A 15,109-nucleotide genomic window follows, 5' to 3' on the forward strand; every position below is an offset into this window, starting at 1 on the left:
CTCATTCTACAACCTCCACCAGTGAGTTTTCTTACTCTTGTCAGATGAGAGTAATCTCCTCAGTTCTGTCTCATCTCAACAAAAATTTGAAGTGACAGACATTAAAGCCCTTGGCGCATCACAGCTCTTGGATAGACCGTGTTATAGCTCTTAGACAGATCAGTGATACAGCTCCGTGTTACAGCTCAGTTTTATTTAGAAAATAGAAGGAAAATACATCCTCGAGCCATGGGGGCATGCCGACCCAACGATGTGAAGAGAACAGAGACCCCTGGCCCTCTGGCTCCTCTTTTTACATGTTTTTTTCCTCCCCACTGGGCCTGCCCTATGCAAATTGGGCCAGCCAGGAGTGCTGTTTGTTCTACCTGAGGTCCTCAATCCAGTCCTCGGACCTTCCTTTGACCTTCCTTTGTTCTATTTTCGCGGGGTTTTCCCTACCTTGTCTTTTCAGTTCAGTTCAGTTCAGTCGCTCAGTCGTGTCCGACTCTCTGCGACCCCATGAATCACAGCACGCCAGGCCTCCCTGTCCATCACCATCTCCCGGAGTTCACTCAGACTCACGTCCATCGAGTCCGTGATGCCATCCAGCCATCTCACCCTCTGTCGTCCCCTTCTCCTCCTGCCCCCAATCCCTCCCAGCATGAGTCTTTTCCAATGAGTCAACTCTTCACATGAGGTGGCCAAAGTACTGGAGCTTCAGCTTTAGCATCATTCCTTCCAAAGAAATCCCAGGGTTGATCTCCTTCAGAATGGACTGGTTGGATCTCCTTGCGGTCCAAGGGACTCTCAAGAGTCTTCTCCAACACCACAGTTCAAAAGCATCAATTCTTCGGCACTCAGCCTTCTTCACGGTCCAACTCTCACATCTATACATGACCACAGGAAAAACCATAGCCTTGACTAGAGGGACCTTAGTCGGCAAAGTAATACTTCTCTGCTTTTGAATATACTGTCTAGGTTGGTCATAACTTTTCTTCCAAGGAGTAAGCGTCTTTTAATTTCATGGTCTTTTAGCCACCACCATTTTGGACTCCTGTGTCCTATGCTAACTACCTAACACTCTTTCACTGTCTCATTGTTAGCTCTACACCACGTCCTACTGAGCAGTTGATCGCCAGTGTGCACCTCTGTTATCTGTGCTACCAGACCTAACTAGGTTCACACTCCTCCTGAAACTTCTTTTAGCTGGAGTGCTTACTCTCCAGTGGGATACAGAGTGTGTTTCCTTCAGTATTTTCTTTTCCATATGTTTTCCCTGCATATTTTATTTTTAAAGATTTGAGTTTAAACACTGTTTTGTAACCAGCTTTTTTTTTTTTTAATCTAGCAGTATCCTATGAAATCTTTCTCTGTCCATAAATTTGTAGGCACAGAAAACATTAACTGTCAATAAACACCATTTTCAAACATCCGCCCTTCCTTGTCTTTGTCTCCTAAGCTCATTTACAACTTTATATGAATGAGCCTTGCCAGGTAAACAGATATAAACATCACCTAGACCAGGCAGCAATGTTGAATTTGTTAAGAAAGATATCACTGTGTACTTTGGGAAACAACTGGATTTGATGTCACTAATTTTTTTTTAATTTGGGCATTACAAACAATTCTTATTTCAATATTTCTATTTCTCCCTCTTTTAAAAAATGGCCGCAATTTGACTGCAGAACCCCAAACAACAAACCACTCTATGTATCTATATTGGAACAAGAGTTTCCTGCCTTTTCCCATATGCCTATTGTGTGCATACTGAAATCTTCCAGGATACTTCAGCTCAGAATAACAATGGGAAGAGCAATGGGGGTGCTTATTTCTAAAGCTGGAGCTGCCAACGTCATGGTTTCTTAAAGTTAGACTGTTCCTCTGGCCTAATCTTCTCCCAGGCAGAAAGAAAGAAAGAAAGAAAGAAAGAAAGTGAAGTCGTTCAGTCATGTCCAAATCTTGGCGACCCCATGGACTGTAGCCTGCCAGGCTCCTCCATCTATGAGATTTTCCAGACCAGAATACTGGAGTGGGTTGTCATTCCCTCCTCCAGGGGATCGTCCCAACCCAGGGTTCGAACCTGGGTCTCCTGCACTGCAGTAAGACTCTTCACCATCTGCGCCAAAAGGGAAGCCCCTTCCAGGCACAGGACATGTCCATTCAGAACAAATGAATACACAGTCATACATGTCATGGCATGATTTTAAATCAGGGGGAAAGCCCTACTATTTCTGTCCTGTTCTCTGTCACAAGTCCTTCTTTCCTGCATCATACTTTCCTAGGACCGACTGACCCTTCCTGGAGCCTTGGGTGACCGAACCTCTCTCTGCTCAGCTGAGTGTCCTGTCTCTCCATCTCCAAGGGCTGAAATTCCTCGCCTCATTCCTCAAGCCCAGATCATTTCGATGCTCAGCTCTGGGCAACAATGATGAGTGTCCTGTGCTTTCTGGATACCCTGCACCCTCCTTTTACAGCCTTGACACCCCAGCACATGGCCCTTCCCCTCGCTGGATGCTGGCAGCCCCGGGATTTCCTGTTCAGTGACGCTCTGCCTCTCAATATTTACAACCAATGGTGCTTATGGGAAAGTATTAAAGATAGAATCAGATGTAAAACTGAACAGATACTCCCTAGTCTAAATGCTTTGAAGAAAATAAAACAGTCCTCAAATACAGAGAGAGAGAGAGAGAGAAACCTTCTGAAAAACCCATGAAAAGATGGTGAAATGCTTTGAAAGTATCTGTATAGTAAAGTACTGAGCTCATCAGTTATTTCCTCCCCAGTTATGCTGACCACAATGTAGAAACAGACACCCTCCAACAAAGCTGTTTTCTAAAGGCTTTGATTATGTGTTAGGCCTGGTGCATGTTACATACGATAACATTCAGTTCTTACAAGAACCATTTCACAGATCAAGGAACTTAGGGACAGAGCTGCACCAAGATATAAACCAAGACAAGGTGACTTACAGAACTATTAAATTAAAAATTAAGTACATTATAAAATAGGTAAGAAAAAGAAAACTAACTTTCAACGTGTTCTAATCACATGGCCTGGTTATTTCTAAACCCTCTTGGTATTGAGTATTGCTTGTGAAAATACTACAGACATTTTCATCTCTTAAAATTGAATCCATTGGTATTATATGCTTCATTTTATACTTATTCCAGCCATACATTTATAAAAATGTATATATATATTTTTCCAGCAAGAAATCATCACAGTCCTCATCAAATTCATCTAAATGTCACTTTTAGGTTTCTGAAGTCATTATTCATTTATCCAGCCTTTTTCCTTGAAGATGAATCCTAGAAATAGTATATTATGATTTTATTACCTTTTCTCTAAATTGTGAAAAAGAAAACTGAGGAAAAAAACATCTACTAACTCCTACCTGATAATCTTATATCATGCAGTAAAGAGACAGCTGTCTTCACTTCCTAAAGATGACAGATTTCTTCATTTCCTAGAGTTAGTTCCAGTCTCATAAATTCTCAACAGAATGTGCTGAGAATGTGAAGAGTAGAAAATGGATCCGACTTATGATATATAGGTAAAAGAGTGTATGTTTTTCTGCAGAGACTGTCTTACAGCAGAAAGGAGAGATTTAGTGAAAGAAATTCTTCTGTTATCCAAAAATCCAAAACTCATAGTACCGTCAAGGATGTAATTCTATTCTGTAACGTTCTCTGTTCCTCCAGTAAGGAAAACCCAGACTAAACAGAAGCTACCAGAGCTAGCAAGGGGTGTTCCTTATTCATTAACAACAACAGAAAACTGTTTAATCTAAAAGTTTCCAATACTAATGTGTTGGGCCATCCCAATAAATGGGATATTTCTTCTTTCTGGATATTCTCAGGGACAATGACTACATACATATCGTAGATTTTGCAGAAAAGACTTCTGCTCTGTCTGGAAGTTTGCAATAGATTACATTCCAAGAGGCTTCCAGTGATAAAATTAGCACATTCTTGAAGTTGTTCATAATTTTATGCATTTTATCAACTCTTAGGGTAGGAAGGTGGTCTATAAACTACTGTACATAATTTTAGCAGAGAATCAAGCTTAAGTTTTACCCATTCTTTTTTTTTTTTCACTTGAAAGATAAGAGCAAACATTTATTGAAAGCTGGCTCTGTGACAGGCACTATTCCAAGCTCATGATACCTCTGCGAAGTAGTTTTTAGTATTATACCCACTGTACAGATTAAAAGTCTTGCCCAGATCTACATGAACTGGAAGCAAGTCTAGAACCCAGGGAGTCTGTTTTGTTGGGAGAGCAGAAGTAGGGGCAGAGAATTTGACTTACTTTTTAACTTCAAAGAACTTTTGTACAACTCAAAGGTTTTGTAACCATGATGAATTTCATCACTTCATGGCAACTAGATGGGGAAACAGTAGAAACAGTGGCTGACTTTATTTTTCTGGGCTCCAAAATCACTGCAGATGGTGAGTGCAGCCATGAAATTAAAAGACGCTTATTCCTTGGAAGGAAAGTTATGACCAATCTAGACAGCATATTAAAAAGCAGAGACATTACTTTGCCAACAAAGGTCCGTCTAGTCAAGGCTATGGTTTTTCCAGTGGTCATGTATGGATGTGAGAGTTGGACTGTGAAGAAAGCTGAGTACCAAAGAATTGATGCTTTTGAACTGTGGTGTTGGAGAAGACTCTTGAGAGTCACTTGGACTGCAAGGAGATCCAACCAGTCCATCCTAAAGGAGATCAGTTCTGGGTGTTCACTGGAAGGACTGATGTTGAAGCTGAAACTCCAATACTTTGGCCACCCGATACGAAGAGCTGACTCATTGGAAAAGACCCTGATGCTGGAAAAGACCGAGGGCAGGAGAAGAAGGGGATGACAGAGGATGAGATGGTTGGATGGCATCACTGACTCAATGGACATGGGTTTGGATGGACTCCGGGAGTTGGTGATGGACAGGGAGGCCTGGCGTGCTGCAGTTCATGGGGTCCCAAAGAGTCTGACATGACTGAGCGACTGAACTGAACTGAACTGAATTTCATCGTAATTGAAGACAAGTCAAATATGAAAATCACCAGTTTTTAAACATAAACAAATGACACCTGAAATTTGCTGATGATTCATTGTGTGTGAAGCCAAGAGCTTGAAGTGGATTATATCATCGACTGCTCCCCACACCCCAGTGAAGCAGCTATCTTTGTTATTCCCATTTTACAGATGACACTGAGCTTTAGAGAAGGTAAGTGTCTTATCCAAGGTCACTTTCTGACCTTTATCCCCATGACATTCAGCTGTGCATGCCTTTCAGTCTGAACTTTCGAGGGCTTTGTGAATAAAATCTTCTCTTTTCCAGAGAACAAAGATGGGGAGTCTCCAAGTTCTAGCCTCTCCCAAATCTGGGGAATGAAACCAAATTAGATCGAGCAAGGCAGCATCTCACTTCCCTGGTGGCTTAGATAGTATAGAATCCACCCGCAAATGTAGAAGACACAGTTCAATCCCTGGGTTGGGAAGATCCCCTGGAGAAGGAAATGGCAACCCACTCCAGCATTCTTGCTTAGAGAAATCCCACGGACAGAAGAGCCTGGCAGGCTACAGTTTATGGGCTCCCAAAAGAGCTGGACGTGACTGAGAGGCTAAACAACAAAGGCAGACTGCAATGCCTGGAGCAAGTGTCTCCTGTTCCCTGAGCATCCTTCACTTTTGAAATTTAATTGGCCCAATGCAATGCATCTTTTCTTTTAATGGGTTTCTAGTGGTTGGAGGAAAGACGGGCAGCTGCCTGAGTCCTAGGTCTGCCTTTGCAACAAGCAAAGCACTGCACTTGAGCAGGTGAATTAAGATAGTGCTAAACTTTGGCCCCAGATCACAGCAGCAACCCCTGTTTTGTATTCTCTGCCTCCTTCTCTCTAAATGCACTTCTCATTTGGGTGCTTACTCATCAATGCCTTGGCCTGGCTACATTGGGATCCAGCCCTGCAAACACAGTTACACATATGGTCTGGTCTCAGCAGGACTGCAAGGGCCACCCAAGATGGGTCACCAAACAGCAGAAGCCAAACCTTTCAAAGGGCATCTCCAACTGCAGGCTCTTCGTCTCTCGCTTCCTTTTGTCAACACACTGATGGAAAACAGAAAACAGATCCTCACCTTTTATACTGAGTCTGCTTCCTAAATCCCAAAGAAAAGCACCATTTTTTTTTTTTTCTGGTTCTTTCTACAAATACTTCAAAAACTGTGTCATGACTTCCTCAAGGATTCTGGGCTGTTTCATTTTGAATTGTGAAAATTGAATTTTCTTTGACCTTTAAAAATCACTGGATTTGATAAAGGAATTCAGGATAGAGTGTGAGGATCCAAAACTCTTTCATACTGCACTCCGCACGCCAAACTACAACAGCTCAGCAGTAGGAGAGGGTCTCCGTGGTATCTGTGTTGCCTGAGTCACTGTATCGATTACAAATTGGGGCGATCAGCTCACGCATGTAGGCTGAACAGCCTCTTTCCCACTTCTCTGCTCAGGAAATTCAGTCAATCCTTTGAACAAGCCCTAGCCTTTCACTCCACATTTAGAAAGGATAGGCATTTTAAATTTTGTGAATTGTTTTGGGCCCAAGGTAGGTGTAAGAAAATTTTAAGAAAAGAACATCAGAACTAAAAATCACCACGAACTGATGATATGAATTTTTAAGAAAGGTCCAGTTTCCTCCAAGTCACGGCAGAGTTTTTAAGGGTTTTCATCATCCAATAGGGGATTCCCAGGTGGTGCAGTGGGTAAAGGATCCTCCTACCAAAGCAGGAGATTCAGGTTCGATCCCTGGGTCAGGAAGATCCCCTAGAGCAGGAAATGGCAACCCACTCCAGTATTCTTGCCTGGAAAATTCCATGCAGAGAACTGCAGCCCATGGGGTCACAAACAGCTGGACAGGACTGAGCGCTCACACATCCTCCAACAGTCAAGGACAGGCATTTCATTCTAAGAAACCGCTACTATCATTTAAATATTACAAAAGACAAGTAAAGGAGATCATCTCTTTTTATTGTGGCTGCTTAATCTTGCAATGAACCTGCAAAGGTTGATCAAAGAAGATGGATGGGGAAAACAGTGGTTTTCAAAACTTTTCCATAAATAGTATGGAAAGTCAAAAGAAGCTTTCTCTTTATTTGTGTAAGTGCAGTTGTTCCATTTTGTGATATGAATCTCCAAAACCTGGACAAAGAAGGTGAATGTTTTAAAACAGTAGTTTCCAAAGATTGTTAACATTCATCATTCAGGGAGGTTTGTAAACATTTTCAACCATCCTTCACCTCAGACATACAAAATCAGAACCCTGTGAGCCAAGTATGCAAAATGCTTTAAAAAAAAAAATTCCCCAGGTGATTCTTAACACACTCTCCCAGCACTGATCCCAAGAGTGATGGATGGAATCACCCGTCTAGATGCTCAGAGGAGCATTCAGGTGACAGTCAAGACTTTATTTGGGGAAAAAAAATCAGAGAGACTGGTATAAACAAGAAAGGCAAAACAGAAATCTGAAGCAAAGAATCTGATTCATAACCAAATGTATATATGCTTGGTGCTCAATCACTCAGTCGTGGCAGCCCACCAGGCCCCTCTGTCCATGGGATTTTTCGGGCAAGGATACTGGAGTAGGCTGCCTTTTCCTACTCCAGGGGATCTTCCCAAACCAGGGATTGAACCCAGGTCTCCTGAGTCTCCCGCACTGTCACGTAGATTCTTTACCGCTGAACCACCTTGGAAATCCAAATGTGTATATAGATATCAATAGTGTAGTCTAAGTTTTCCTCAGAAATTTCAGAATTATCTCAAAATTTTTGATGTATTTAAATATATTTGATATACAAGGATACATTTTTGTCTGATGAGAAGATAACTAAAAATTTGATTTTCCTTGACTTTTGTACTATAATTTTCTAGTCCCATCACTTCATGGGAAATAGATGGGCAAACAGTGGAAACAGTGTCAGACTATTTTGGGGGCTCCAAAATCACTGCAGATGGTGACTGCAGCCATGAAATTAAAACACATTGACTCCTTGGAAGGAAAGCTATGACCAACCTAGATAGCATATTGAAAAGCAGAGACATTACTTTGCCAACAAAAGTCTGTCGAGTCAAGTCTATGGTTTTTCCTGTGGTCATGTATAGATGTGAGAGTTGGACTGTGAAGAAAGCTGAGCGCCAAGGAATTGATGCTTTTGAACTGTGGTGTTGGAGAAGACTCTTGAGAGTCCCTTGGACTGCAAGGAGATCCAACCAGTTCATTCTAAAGGAGATCAGTCCTGGGATTTCTTTGGAAGGACTGATGCTAAAGCTGAAACTCCAGTACTTTGGCCACCTCATGTGAAGAGTGGACTCATTGGAAAAGACTCTGATGCTGGGAGGGATTGGGGGCAGGAGGAGAAGAGAACGACAGAGGATGAGATGGCTGGATGGCATCACGGACTCGATGGACGTGAGTCTGAGTGAACTCCGGGAGTTGGTGATGGGCAGGGAGGCCTGGCGTGCTGTGATTCATGGGGTCGCAAAGAGTCAGACACAACTGAGCGACTGAACTGAACTGAACTGACTTTTGTACTATAATTTTCTAGTTGAGAATATACTCTGAAATGGCTATTCATTTCATGAAAGTAAAAAAGCAAAAATAATTTGTCTAGTTTAACTAGCTAGCTTTTAATATCGCTTTCAACTTTATCTAATGAAAAGTAGAAAATTGTTTTTAGGTTCCTCAGAGTTTAAAATTTCTTTTCTCCTGAAAGTATTGACATACTGAATTGAGAGAAAAGGAAAGAATAATCCAACAAGCTCTAGTTCTGAAAATTTAAATTCCTTATTTGCAATATTTACCTTAATCTCTGTGCTTCAGCTCCTGGGAGGAAAAGTTAAGAAAGTTTTCATACTTGAATTGTATATATATATTTTTTACTCCAGGCAAATTGTATGATACATACTCAACTGTATTTTAAGTTATCACTGTCTTGTATCTCCTCTGATACAAATTTGTATCTTGTCTGACACAGGACTCCATAATTTGTACTTTCCAGAAATAATAGGCAATTTTAAAAAATCCTCCCTCTACCTCAAAAGTGATACATGAAGCTGTATCACCCATGAATTTCATAACGATAAAGAACAGATATAGAAACAGTAGAGCACAAGATTTAACCTATGGATACTGCTAACCGAAAGATAAAGAAGAAATTCATTGTTCTACGGAGGCAGTACAAATAGTGGCAAAAACACTGACAATCGCCCAAGGTTGAGGTCCTGGCTCTCTTCCTCACCCATCCCTCCCTTTCATTCTGTCGGTTCAGCCACCAAGACCTGCTAGCATTTGTTCTATTGATAAACCTCCATCCTTCTCTGCATAGTCCCATGTCAGTTACCCATCCATAGAATTTCATGCCCCGTTTCTCCAACACCTTTCTTCACAGGCCCCCATCTCACCCTTCTCATTCTTGACCTCATTTTTAGTTCCTGGCACACTGATACCTCCTACAGATAGCTATACACATTAATAGGACTTAAAGACTGGAATGCTGGGTTTTATTTTATGTTTTTTCTATCAGATCCAGAATTTTTCTATTTTATCATGAATTCATTCATGTTTTTAAACATCATCCTCTTTCTTCTCCTCTCCAGCCTGTCTCATTGTTTTCTTTATTTCCTAAGCTGAAATGCTGCTTCCTTATCCCACTGTAGGTCACAGATGCCTTTGACGAAATACATCATCTAAGGACCATGTTGCCCCCAAAACGAAAACACACAAGAATACGCTTGACTATCCAGAGTATAATGCTATAATAATCAGTATATATATATTGAAAGCTTGTAAGTATAACTATTAAAGTTATTAAAGTTTACGAAGTGTTGGGGGTCAGTCAATTCTTTGCGATTCTTTGCTACCCCAGGGACTGTAGCCTGCCAGGCTCCTCTGTCCAGGGGGACTCTCCAGGCAGGAATACTGGAGATATTAGGAATACTCGGTTGCTATTCCCTTCTTTAGAGGATCTTCCTGACCCAGGGATAGAACCTGGGTCTTCTGCATTATAGGCAGATTCTTTACCATCTGAGCCACTAGGGAAGCTCTCATTAAAAATAGTAACTTTTATTATTTTAAGGTCCTTTTTTCCCCCTCATTTAATTATCTTTTTAAACAATTGTTCTGTTTTTACATACTTAACCTCACTGGGATTTTTGTTTCTGTTTCTGGGTTTGTTGGTTTGTTTGGTAGCACATGCCTAATATTTCTTCATCTCTTTTATATTTCATTTTGAGCCATACCACTATCTTAAGAGAATCATAGTCTGCTTTTTTTCAGAATTAATGCATTTTCAGTATATTATTTAACAGCTGCTTTAATTTTGCAAAGGTTCGAGAATGAAGTCAATCTCAATTTTCCTTTGTGAATACTTTTCTTTGAAAAAACTCCATCAAAATACTGAGGGGATAGTTTTCTTTTTCTTATTTTTCAAACTCAAAGTATTCAGCAGGTTAGATCTAGATGCTGGTGGTAGTTTAGTGGCCAAGTTGTGTCCGAGTCTTTGCGACCCCATGGACTGTAGCCCACCAGGCTCCTCTGTCCATGGGATCTCCCAGGCAAGAATACTGGAGTGGGTTGCCATTCTCTTCTCCAGGGGATCTTCCCGACCCAGGGATTGAACCTGGGTCTCCTGCATTCCAGGTGTATTCTTTACCAAATGAGCCACCAGGGAAGCCCAGATCTAGATGCCGGCTATCTTTAATGTTTCTGGTCCAGAATACCCTATCTTCATCTGCATGTTTGTTTGTCCCTCTAAAAGAAAATAATTACTATATTTCACTTAGAATTAGGGCTGTGTTCCATGTGCTCTGATCAACTGGAAGGAAGAGCACTGATGTGTGTGTTGGTGCTGGCTGTCTTCCACGCAACATCCCTGCCCCAGACAAAGTCTTCTTTTCATCTCCTTCCTTTGCATAACTGGAGATAAATCTCACTCTTGATCCCTGCATAAATGACTCCCTTGGCAGCAGCGTTCTGAATTTTCATACTCCTAATGCTCCTGGAGCCCCTTCCAAAGAACTCTCAGTCCTGCCCCAACCTCTGGGGGTCCGTCCCTGTCAACCAAGCACATTCTGTTTGGCATGTCTGCCCTGGCCCTGGGGTCTCGTGAAGAAATTGCTTCAGAAGTCAGGTAATTCCGTCTCACCAACAGAATGCTCTAATCAAGCTCATATCAAGGGCTTTAGCAGCAGCTCTTTTCCTCATTTTTTGTACAAATCTCTGAGAAAGAGAGTTGTGGTCTGAACCTTAGTTTCGCCCATCAGTCACAAAGTGTCTGCCTGCAATGCGGGAGACCCGGGTTTGATCCCTGGGTTGGGAAGATCCCCTGCAGAAGGAAATGGCAGTCCACTCCAGTACTCCTGCCTGGAAAATTCCATGGACTGAGAAGCCTGGTGGGCTACAGTCCATGGGGTCGCAAAGAGTCGGACACGACTGAGCGACTTCACTTTTCATTTTCACATGAGCCCAGTCCCACCCATACAGAATCTACAAGATATGCCTTAGGGTCAACACCCAGGGAAGAAACGGTCTTCTCTCCATACCTGTAGGGTACACGTTTCTCACTATCACAATTTCTTTCGTCATTTATCTGAACTCTGAGTAGGAAGGCAAAGAACAGAATGAGATACCTGAGCTCAAAAATAATTTTTTCCTAAAAGACTTCGCATTTAGTTACTCTTTTTATTCAGCATACAACTTTTATAGCATTCCTACTCTTATTTTACTCTGTGAGGTATATTTTATCAGCTGGATTTCAGCTGAATTTGTTAAAGGTTAAGTCTTTATATACTGCAAAGGTCATCAATCCAAGCTACTATTTTATCTTCTTTTGCTCCTGTAAAAGAAGGAAGATGAGCCACAAATACTAAAAAGAAGGCAGATTTACCCAGAAAGCATATAACTCATCTTATTCAAAATTACAATTTTAGGAAACCAACTTGAAGTTATGTCTATCCATAACATATAACATATATCTAAAAATTTATATTATATATATATATATATATATCCAGTTAGAAATTTAGATAATCCATTTTTTTCCAGGAATATAACTGCTTGGAATTTATCATGAAAAAATAATATCCAATAGAAATAAATCTTTATACTCTCATTATCAGGGCATTATTTACAATGATGAAAAGCTAAAAACTGCAAAAATCCAATGATAGAGGTATGGTCATAGTGAGACTATATTCAAAGAGGACAGTCTTAAATAGCCATGTATAAATTTTAAGGATGAAAGCTGTATAGAACATGACAAATGCTTATAATAAATAATAAATGGATAAACTAAGATAAATGCAGAATACATGACCACAACTACACAAAAGTCATATAGTCTTAAAGATACACAGATAGTACAGTCTTTAGTACTAGGTTGTTGGGACTATGGTTGTTTATTCTCTTTTCACCACCATTTCTGTCGTTTCTCTCAAATCTATTTTTTAAAATTGAATGGATAAATTTTTAAATATTTGCACACAAAAAGTTCTGGAGGTGTAACAAATTCTTGGACAAGTCCTTGAGATAAGAAAGAATCACAAAACATGACAGTCAAACTCCAAAATGTTGATATAACTGGGGAGGGGGACACAATTATAATTTCTTTAGACTGAAGGTCATAGTTTCCAAACCAAAACTAGAAAATAGGCTATCTCATTGTGTCTCCTCTTGACTGCACATTTATCTTTGCTGACAGATTCGTAAGGCCTGGTCTATCTCTTTTCTTCACTGAAATCTCAGTTCCTAGTGCAATGCCTGGCTTACACTGGGATACAATACAACTGGGAGATGTTTTTTTTTTTCCCTTCACAAACTTATGACTCTTCCCCTTGGATAAATTTAAATAGCCATGAAAAATTTTTAAATATCACAGCATCACTGATACATACAGGCCCCAGTGTGCACACACATCCACACACTCACAAAGGATGCAGGAAAGAGCAGAGAGGCAAATGGAACATGTTTCAAAGAAATACCACATGGAAAAAGAAGAAAAAAATGCTAGTCAAAACCTCAATTCTCTAAACGAGCAATATAGAAGATAAACAAGAAGCAAGATGAAGATAAAATAGCAAGCAAATGATGCCATTTCAAAGAGATATTTTTTCTTTTACAGGTATAATATTTTTCTTCTGACTACCTTGCAAGTCCTAGCCAGTTTTGCCACCATTCCACATGGCTTGTCTTCAGTGGTTCTAGGGTTCTTAGTATCCTCACTGTCTACTCTACCAAAATGTCACGTCGTCTAGGAATTCCAGGAGGGTCCAATCAGCCTGTTTGTATTTTGATTTTTTTCCCACGTCTGATTTTTCTTTCATTCTGTCTGGCTTTAGCAATAGCTGAATCAAATATAATACGGTGTTTGCATGCTCAGTCATGCACCACTCTTTGTGAACTCACAGCCCACCAGGCTCCTCTGTCCATGACATTTTCTAGACAAGAATACTGGAATGGTTTGCCACTTCCTACCAGAGATCAAACCCTCATCTCTTGTGTCTCCTGCATTGGAAGGCAGATTCTTTACCACTGAGCTACCTGGGAAACTCCCAAATATGCTACAGATGAACACAAAATCCAACATCAAAGATCCAGAGAAGGAAAGCCCATCAATTAGGGAATATATTTTTGTTGTAGAGGACTGAGAAGCCATAATTTTTATCCAGAACTGTTGAAACTTAATCTTTGAATGTTAAAAAAAAAAAATCTTGCTGTATATTTCTGCCTTGGGGATAACTGTCAGAAGCCAACCTCTCCTACTTAATTTCAAGCCACAGTTGTAGTTATGAAAATATGAATCATATATCTTTTTAAAATAGCCACCTGTTACTTTCTCATCCCTATTAAAGGTCTTTGCCAACCTCGACCTTCTGGTACACAGTCACGGGTTCTGCATCTGTCTGGCCACCAGGGAAATCCAGGCCTAGGTGATGACCACACAGACACGAGATTAAAAACACATCCTTCTGAGGCCTGAACCTGAGTGCGTCTGAACATGCATCCTTGATAATACATTCCCTGAACAATTATGCCGAAAATCGAAAGATGTATCCTATGATATTTCAAGCATTTATCAGGACCTGAGTTTAGAGTTATCAGGCTAGCCTGAAAGAGAAAATTCGAGTCATACAAGAGACAAGACCCTGCTCAGGGTTCCTGCCGAGATTCCAGCCAGGCCAGGAGGGCCTGCATCAAATCTCTTACAGGGCTCAGTGACAAAACGGCATGGCTTTGGCGGGTCACTGCTTCGCTAGCCCTGTGGCCACCCTAATGACAGCCGCTCAGAAAGGCCAAATGATGAAAGGAGGGGTGAGGAGCGCGCGGAGCCAGCCGCAGGAGACCGGGTCCGGGGCGGGCGAGGCCCCCCGCAGAAACCTGCGGGCGCGGCGGCCCCCACCCCTGCGCGGTGACCCCGAGGCGCGCCGCGCATCCTCCGCCTCCCCGGCCACCTGTCTCCCAGGTGCCCGCGGGGCAGGCCGAGGTCTGGCGGCCGCCAGGCATCCAGCGCCCACCGAGGCCGGGAAGGCGGCGCCCACGCTGGGGCCCGGGAGGCGGCGGCGGCCCGCGCCGGGTCCGCGTGGAGACGAGCGTGCTCCCCTTCCCCTCCAATTCCCTCTCGCGGGCCGCGCCCTCGCCCCCCGCCCGCCTGGGCCGGGCCTTGGCCAGGACGACCCGCGCGCCCCCCGCCCGGGCCTGGTGGCCGAGACCAACCTGTAACCCCAGCGCTCGGAGCGGTCATGGTGCGGCGCTGGCGGCGGCGTTGGCGGCGGGCGGGGCGCGCACCCACCGCGGGGACGCGGCCCCTCGCCTCCCGCGGCTCCGGCGGCGCGCGCCACCCGGTTGATGCGGCTGCCACCCAGGCGCCGGGCCTGCGAGCGCGGCGCGGGGGCTGGGGGCGGGGGGCGGGGGGTTAGGGCTTTTTTCTTTTTGCCTTTTTTTTTTTTTTTTTTTTTAAATCAGAGTTGGCTTTGCCGCAGGGGCTGGGAGCCTGGATGCAGCCCGAGAGGAGATGGCCGAGGAGGCGGCGCTGCTGTTGGTGGCCGGGAGCGTGGGTACCAGCAGGTTCCTTCTCCCTGGCTGCC

General features: G+C 42.7%; 1 protein-coding gene across 1 annotated transcript in view; it reads right to left on the bottom strand.

Moving 5' to 3' along the window:
• Positions 1-14,794, bottom strand: part of NALCN (sodium leak channel, non-selective) — a 297,953-nt gene extending 283,159 nt beyond the window's left edge. Inside the window, exon 1 of the mRNA XM_040267414.1 lies at positions 14,739-14,794. The gene's annotated coding sequence lies outside the window, so the exon portion shown is untranslated. The remainder of the gene's footprint in view (positions 1-14,738) is intronic.
• Between the last annotated feature and the right edge of the window lie 315 nt (positions 14,795-15,109).

The sequence above is a fragment of the Oryx dammah genome, unplaced genomic scaffold (assembly GCF_014754425.2).
Source record: "Oryx dammah isolate SB20612 unplaced genomic scaffold, SCBI_Odam_1.1 HiC_scaffold_24, whole genome shotgun sequence".
NCBI lineage: Eukaryota > Metazoa > Chordata > Mammalia > Artiodactyla > Bovidae > Oryx > Oryx dammah.